Raw genomic sequence first — 8,902 nt, forward strand, 5'->3', positions numbered from 1 at the left:
TGAATTGATATCAGTGGCGATGCGAAGTCAAAGCTATTGCGAGTTCAAGCTTCTTTTTTTCTTTATAAACTGTCGTAATACATCAGCAAGTTAAAGGTTACGTATTTTCAACAGTGTACTAATAGATATAACTGAAAAATAAATTATTTTTGTATGAGAAAGAAAATGACGTAACTGAGACCGAAAGCATAGCGAAAAAATGGCGAAAGTATTGGCTTTTGCACGCGGTGTCCAGCAGTAACGTTACTAGACCTCCAGCAGTGCGTGCAAAGGTCGTGCTAAATTGCAAAATAATTAATTTAATACTTTTGCTCTCCTAGCTTCCCATTGTTAGGCATTAGAGACAATTTGCTTGTACTTCTGCGGCATAGTGCGTGCATCGACTCATAACGCACAATGTACGATCAATGCACGAGAGCTTTGAATGTGCAAGAGATGTCCAAATCATAAGGACATTCGACGTCCTCTGGATGACCCTTGACTGCCACGTACTAGTCGAACATACTATAGATGTAAACTGGACGTCGTTAAATGTCTTGGATATTTGGTCTTTTGTGGTACATCCAATGGATATTTGTGGTTCACTGGGCTAATAGATATAACTGAAAAATAAAACACCTTTGTATGAGAAAGAAAATGACGTAACCGAGACCGAAAGCATCCGGCAGCAACGTTACTAGACCTCCAGCAGTGTGTGCAAAGGTCGTGCTAAATTACAAAATAATTAATTAAATGCTTTTGCTCTCCTAGCTTCCCATTGATAGGCATTAGAGACAATTTGCTTGTATTTCTGAGGCATAGTGCGTGCATCTACTCATAACGCACAATGTACGATCAATGCACGAGAGCTTTGAATGTGCAAGAGATGTCCAAATCATAAGGACATTCGACGTCCTCTGAATGACCCTTGACTGCCACGTACTAGTCGAACATACTATAGATGTAAACTAGACGTCGTTAAATGTCTTGGATATTTGGTCTTTTGTGGTACATCCAATGGATATTTGTGGTTCACTGGGTATACAACGTTGTTCTGCTAATTTCTAATCGTTTCAACTGGTCTGCTACTTACATAAAGTGGTATGATGTTTCACTGTATTATAACTCTCTTTCTAACATTTGTAGGTTCATCATTATACCTTAGGATTTTACAAATAAGTCTTCATTTTATAAACTTTCGCGGTCGGTGTCCATTTCATTTGTCACATTAGTATTTGATATAGTAACAATATTTCTGCTCTGTATAAAATCCTACTCCCCTTATCAATGCCCTTCAATGGACCTGTAAGGTATTGTGAATAAATAAATACACCCCAGTTAGCTAAGGCGTTGCGCTGCGGGATCGAATCCCGGCCACGGCGGCCGCATTTCTTTGGAGGCGAAATGCAAAACCGCCCATATGCTTGCGTTGTAGTGCACGTTAAAGAACCCCAGGTGGTCAAAATTAATCCGGAACCCTCCACTATGGCCTGCCTCATAATCAGAACTGGCTTTGGCACGTAAAACCCCAGAAAGAAGAAGTAAATAAATTATAGTTGACTATAAAATACAGACAGACAGACAGACAGACAGACAGACAGACAGACAGACAGACAGACAGACAGACAGACAGACAGACAGACAGACAGACAGACAGACAGACAGACAGACAGACAGACAGACAGACAGACAGACACAGACAGACAGACAGACAGACAGACAGACAGACAGACAGACAGACAGACAGACAGACAGACAGACAGACAGACAGACAGACAGACAGACAGACAGACAGACAGACAGACTGTCAATGCACGAGAGCTTTGAATGTGCAAGAGATGTCCAAATCATAAGGACATTCGACGTCCTCTGGATGACCCTTGACTGCCACGTACTAGTCGTACACGTACATTCGTACGCGTACACGGACGTACACGTACTAGTCGAACATACTATAGATGTAAACTGGACGACAGACAGACAGACAGACAGACAGACAGACAGACAGACAGACAGACAGACAGACAGACAGACAGACAGACAGACAGACAGACAGACAGACAGACAGACAGACAGACAGACAGACAGACAGACAGACAGACAGACAGACAGACAGACAGACAGACAGACAGACAGACAGACAGACAGACAGACAGACAGACAGACGCTGAGTTACTAACCCCTCCCCGTACTCCCTGTAGGCGCACCTCTGGAACAAGCTGTACGACACCAAAACTGTTTTCAAATAGCCAGAGACGTGCGGTACACTACGACATTATCCTGGATAAATAATTCTGCGAGATGCTTATCAAGTCATATATGACACCAGAACAATTTTGAAATAACTCCAAACGAACGATACTCGACACTCTTATACTACTCTCTTTTAAGATGGCGCCGTTCCGGTGTCACTGCTGCAGCGCTCATTTCGACCCAAAGTTTTATTCATTTGTTTGGAAATGATCACATTTGCTTAGTTTTACAAAAAAATATAATTTGCGCTTTAATATTACTTGAGCAGAACTGCAACTATATATATAAAGAATATCCGAAACTGTCCTCAGATGCTCGGAGGAGTTTGCAGGGCGTGATCGTACAGCGACGTCACACAATTCGCGTTGCCCGCTGCTGCTACCTGCGGCTAGATTGTTCCTCCTGCCTTGTTTTGGGGTGTTTATTTGTTTTTAGACCGGGAAACGTTCCAAAGCGCACATTCAGGCGCGTGTAGAGTCACTGACAGTTAAGTTTGCGTTTCGCTTGTTATTGGCCTAATCAAATTCTAGGGTTTAATTCCGAAAGCTCTGCAAGAAGCAGTCCACCGGAGAACGTTGATAAGCGGAGGTGAGTATACAAAGGCATTGCTCGAAGTGGCTTGGTGGCATGGCATTGCTCACAAGCGGGTGTTTTGGAATTGGTCCGAGCAGAACGATGGAGTTTTCTTGGCAAGACGAATGCTTTGCTGCCTAACTTTCCCTACCAGCCGAGGAACCAGTGGTGTTGCATATCGGCAAGCAATTCTATGGTTTCGTTTTGAGTTGCACTTTGTCTGCATACGAAGCACCGTGTTAAGCAGGCTGTCAGTGACCTTTGCACCGTGACATATATATTCCTTCGTCGACATAAATTTATTTATTTGGAGTGTGTGAATGAGCCGTAGAGCTCCAAAATTTGCGTGGTTTTTGGCACCCTGCGAACGTGTAGCCGCCGTACGATCTGCGTTTCCAGCATCCCTACCTGCGTTGCAGCGTTCGAAAACGGCGAGCTTAATCGAGCGTAATCATCTCTTTCCTATTCTGTCCGGGTAATTGCACATTTAGAGCCGTTGCAGGCGCGCACTACCGAGTATTAAATTAATCTGTTGTAATTCGGGCGGCAGTTGATCGTTTCCCGCGTTTACGATGCCTTGCCCGCCTTGCGTCTCAACTACCCATGCTCCTGCTGACTTTGCGCAGCAAACTGTTAAGGGTTCATGTTTCACTACATGACGTTAAAAAAAGAGTTCCTGTGACTTTCCGATGTGCTTCATTGCCTTATACTTTATATAGAGTGACAGTAAATTTGGCAGCCGGCCCGACTCGTCGTGACCGTTAATTGCCAACGTGATCGACGATTTGCGCCGTTATCAGTTGAAGCAACCCACTTCTCTCGCGAGCGCCTTGGTGCATTGCGTGTTGATGAAACACTAAAATTGGTTTTGCGTGACTGTTCGGCCTCTGCGATGCTTATGTGCACAACGTGCGAAGTGAAAAGTGATTCACATAAGTTGTCAACGGTCGTTTTCACATGATGTAACCTTGTTTTTAAGAATGTAACCATGTAAAACGGCCTTAATTATTAATAGCTTTTACGAGTTGTCTTTGCGTTCAGTTTGCAACGTTCTCAGGCTTTGGCTCTTCATATCATGCGTTTTATTTTGTTTTTGGACTTGATGGGCGTATTGCTCGCGCATATCAATTGCCCCCTTAAGTCATCGGTTTTATTTTTGTCTTGCGTTATTACTTCATGATAGTTGTCTTCGTTCGCTGTTGTAGCGATAACGGAACTTCGCCGAAGTGCATAACTGTACTAAGCGCGACAAACGTTGCGAGCTAGTTACCGATTTGACAACCAGTTTGAAGTGTGGAATGTAACTCACATTGTTTGACTGGGAAAAAAACAAGAAAAAAAAAAAAACAAGTGTTCTTGCACATTCTTTGTGTGGCAAGTGTGGTAATATGCCATAATGGGTGAGTTGTGCTTTTTTTCTGTTGCGGTGGGGAAACTTTTCAAACAAACAGAGACATTTGCAATTCCATTTAAAACACTCAAATGCTGCGAGTAATGAGGCAGCAACTGCTAGATGTAAGGTACAGGGTATTAAATACTCTGTGGCCCACATCTCCTTGTGGCTTCCAGTATTCGCAAGCGTTATTTCTCGCACTGGCTGGAAGTGTATATATATTTTACAATGGCATCAATTCAGTGCTTTATACAAAATTGTTGACGACTACACATAGAAGCTTCTAAAAAGAAAAATGGCCCATCATGATGAGGTTTTGTGCCTTTATTAAATTTTAGGTGCACGGTGGTCCAAATTGATCCGAAAGTCCCCGACTATGGCGTGCCTCATAATCAGATGGGGGTTTTGCCACGTAAAACCGCATAATTTAATCGTTAACTTTGATTTTCTGTTTACATCATTTTCTGGCTTACAAAAGCTCTGTTTTTGTTAGAACTAAAAATATGGTATTACAAAAGCCTAATCTTTTAATCTAGCTCGACTTGATATTTGTCTTTAGTGTGCCTTTAAGATGAAGCTACACCAAACCGCCCTATGTAACTATGTAAGTTCTATGTAACTTATTGCCTCTTTGTGCAATTATCCTTCCTGTTGCCAAGTGCAGACACATGCACAAAGTGATGCCCTCTCATGACTGTGCATGTGTGTGCAAAGGTATGCTCACCGTTCTGCAGTTTTGTGTGCAGTATAATGTGTATTAGACCTTCAGTACTTTCTCAGCACTTGTAGTGGATTTGTTTGCGTTGAACTTTTTTTCTCATTCTCTTTCTGTCTTGTTTTGTGGTCCACCTTGGTCTTGTACCCATTCTGTCATTTCCCCTTCCATTGACAGGTGGTGCACCCCATCTGGAGGTCGTTAGTATTTAACCATATGATTACTGTTACATAGATCGTTACTAAGAACAGTGTACACAAGCACCCACCTCTTTTGTTCTTACTTTTAATTTTTTCTACTTTTTTTGTTATTTGAGGGTGTTGTGGGGATTATCTCCTTCATTGTACACAAAAACGAAAGCTAAATGTCGTGACAAGTAAATAAAAGAAAATGCAGCAAGAAAAAGATTTTGCATGTCAGCTGATTAGAAAAGCTGCGTTAATTGAGGTGCATGTCTGTATGTACCTGCATCATTGCCAAGATGGAGCTCTGCTGTCCTCCAGAATGCACCTGCCATGGTAGCTTAGTGGCTGTGACGTTGCGCTGCTGAGCTGATGGTCGCAGGTTCAATTCTACCACAGTGGCCATATTGGTCAATCCCGGGTGGTCAAAATTGCTCTGGGGTCCCCCGCTGCGACGTTCCTCATAATCAGATTGTAGTTTTGATGCATATGACAGCAGAATTTTTTTTTTTTTAATCTTGCAGTGTGTGCTGTAGGTTACAACCATTGAGCATTTTGCATCCGTCTGGTTGCATCCATGTGGGCCTAATGCAATCGCATAATTCATTATATGCTCTCATTATTTTTGATCAACGGTGTACAATCAAACACCAACGTTACGGCTAGTCCCCTCATCGAAATTTTGGCTCCAATGCGAGACATTTCCCTGTCTTTGTTGCGCTTGCATCTCATTATTTGCGAAATACTTTGGAAGTCTGTGTCACAAAGTGTTTTTTAACATGCACTACTTTGCAAATATACAAATGGGGACAAAATCCCGCAATTTGTGGAAGCTTTAAGCGGCATAGACAGTTTGCTCACAACTTTTTGTGTCCTGAAAGAAAGTGACTACAGTGGTGACTTTGATGGTCAGCCCAATACATGTCAGATGTCACAAAGAATGTTCATCACAGCAAGAACCAGTCTAGCAAACATGACAGACGACACTGAAAGACTACTGACACAATCAAGCTAAGAGTCATTTGTTGAACACTGACACTTAATCATAGGCTACCAAACCGCTGTAGTGTAACCCGAACAGCATACAACGAAAATTATTCACAGCTGATGCATTTACTCTTGCATTGAAAGATATAGTGGATACTTCACCGGTCGGTCACTGCAATGTTTGCCGAAATTTTAAGTTGTATGCTGCATTGGTGATTGAATTTGACTCTTTTGTGAAAACTGTACTCCGAAAACTTTAGTGGTTTTGTAGACAAGGTACAGACAAATTCTATTTTCTTCAGCATCCCGAGGGATAGTGTGAACTTGGAAAAGAAAAAGAAAAAACAAATGCTTTTTTATGTTTGTTTCTTTTTTTCTGTTCGAGTTTGCACTATTCTTTGTGTATTAATGCCAAGTGGCCATTTCTACCCCGCTGTAATTTTAAAAGTTTGCATTATGATAATTGTGCATAAATCGTGCATTGAGTGGGTAACAGCAATGCCAATTACAATAGAACTGTATTTACAATACCTTAGTTATCTACACCAGTTATTATTAGGCTGCTGAATTTGTACATCTGTATTTCAAGCTTTTCATCGTGTCCAAGCCTGGAATCTGACCTGTGTTGTTGTGGAGAATGGCATATTAGTGTACTATCTCATCTGTTGTTATTACACTAGCGCCATCTGTGGAGTCCACAGAACGAGTTGCTTCCTTAGCTTGAAACAGTTGTTCAGTTTTTAACCTCTTGCCTTTTTTCATTCTGCAGGTTGATTTAGCTGTGACATAACTGTTAAGAAAAAAACCAGGGCGTCCACATAAATTTCGTAAGCATGACACAGTTCTTGCACTCAATATGCACATCTTATTTACGGTGCACTTCATTATGCCTATACCTGTGCCAACTGTCCTGATTTTCCTGTAAAGTTTACGAATGTTAGGTCGAGATTTATGCAAGATAGTATTGTTTGTGAAGATGTTTCACTCGTTGATCTTAGCCTTCGAAATCGTCGGATTGACAATGATCACCATAGAGGTAAAAAAAAAGTTGGTTTAGTCAGACAAGTTCCTGAAGCAAGTGAAATCTGCAGCAACGATGTCGCTGAAAAAATCACTGCGATATAAAAATTTGTGTGTTGTTTGTAAGTTTGTGTTGTTACAAGTTGGCTGCTGCTTGTGCTCTTTGTATAAAGATAAATGATTTTCACTAGTATGCGAATGTATCCCACAATATGTGGGCTGTCCCTCTCTCCCCCACTTTTGGTATTGTCTGCGGGATTTTCGCAGTTCAAAAGTTTGCAGGCATGCATCCCTATGTCCAGCACGTCTACATTGCTTTCTTACGGTCATCACAGTGGCAGTAAAACGGCTCTTCATTCTGGAGGAAAATGGGACAATTTTTTTTTTTTTCTCTCTGTCCTCGCAGTAGTGCTTCCACAAATCTCGGTAGAAGGTGCATGCATTTTCGCAGTTCAAAAGTTTTCAGGCATGTGTGAGGAACAAATTTAACCAAAATCGATGCACATGCTTTGACTGGTAAAGGCCAGATGAACATGATTGATGCTTTTTTTTCCACCATTTACGGTACATATATATGTTTAGTTGGTGTTGAACACATTTTTTGAACTGCCATGAATGGGTGGCTACAGAAGGGGACATTTCTGGTGGCTTCCGAACAGGCTTTCACATGTGCTCGCAGTAGTTTGACACTGAATGTTGCAGTGCTTGGGGAGCTCGTCGAAAAGGGCTAACTACGGTGGTCTGATAGCAAGGTTGGGGAATGGAATACAGCTATTTATAAAAAGTACAGGTCTTGTACAGGATATGTTGCGGCTCTTTCTGTGCCCGTAGAGTTGCTCATGTCTCTCCTTACGTCTTTCAGGAGGCCACAGCCCAGCCATGTGGTGTGGGGACTGGAGCCAGCTGCCACAGGAGTCATTACGCTTCCTGACCTCTTCGTCGCAGAGTAGCCTTGAGGTGTGCCCTGTCGTAATCTTGTGTGCTTCAGCTGTGTTGAAAATATGTTCTTAAGCAACTGCATGGATTTTCCCCCTCATGCTACAGTTGAGCCTCGCGATAACAATGTTGCACCGGACATGAAAATACCGTTGTTGTGTTTGATATCTGTTGCAGCACACTTACGTGCTCGTAAATTTCCTGTGAAATTTACGAATTTGGGGTTCTATGATGTTACGAACATTGCCTCAACTGATGAGAAAAATAAATCCTGCTTGCAAAAAAAAAGTTTTGAAAGTGCCCTGAAGCACTTTTTGAACTTAGTAAGAAAATGTTGCCGATCTGTCATAGAGGCTGCTGTGAACATGTGCGCCAAATATTACTGCACTTCATGCAGCAGCAAATTTACAATGTGGCTTGCTCTCGCTTCCGCAATGTCGTCATCAGGCATCATCAAAAGCAGTTAGCCCACCAACGCTATTGGCTGATTCCGTGATCGCAAGAGCATTCTCACTTATACATAATTGATAATTTTGAGTTTAAAAAATGAAAAATATATGTCTGCGATCTCAAAAAGACGGGAAAATTGTTTCGTCTTTGCACTGTGCATGGCCTCCGAGATGGCAGTGGCGTGCTATGCCGCTGCGACGAGACCTTTCGCCGCCATGTCACTCAACTTTTAGCCGAAGCGTTGCCCTCTTGACTTCTCTGCTGTGTAGCTTCCAGTGTGCTAGCGGAGACGAAAGGCGAGAAAAAGCCGGGTATCGGTGCGATAACTCCACTTATAGCTGAAGTAATGAAAAAATTTTTGCGGCAGGAGATTCATGAGATGACTTCTTTTAATAGTGAGGCCATTCTGTGATT

The 8,902-nt window shown here is 42.2% G+C and overlaps 1 long non-coding RNA gene across 1 annotated transcript; it reads left to right on the forward strand.

Annotated features, from left to right (window-relative positions):
- Positions 1–2,593: 2,593 nt before the first annotated feature.
- Positions 2,594–8,232, forward strand: LOC119435576 (uncharacterized). The gene is made up of 3 exons (XR_005188857.2): positions 2,594–2,820; positions 6,852–6,909; positions 7,965–8,232. It is a non-coding gene; the product is annotated as an uncharacterized LOC119435576 (long non-coding RNA).
- The last annotated feature ends 670 nt before the right edge of the window (positions 8,233–8,902 follow it).

Source organism: Dermacentor silvarum, unplaced genomic scaffold, assembly GCF_013339745.2.
Source record: "Dermacentor silvarum isolate Dsil-2018 unplaced genomic scaffold, BIME_Dsil_1.4 Seq7966, whole genome shotgun sequence".
Taxonomy (NCBI): domain Eukaryota; kingdom Metazoa; phylum Arthropoda; class Arachnida; order Ixodida; family Ixodidae; genus Dermacentor; species Dermacentor silvarum.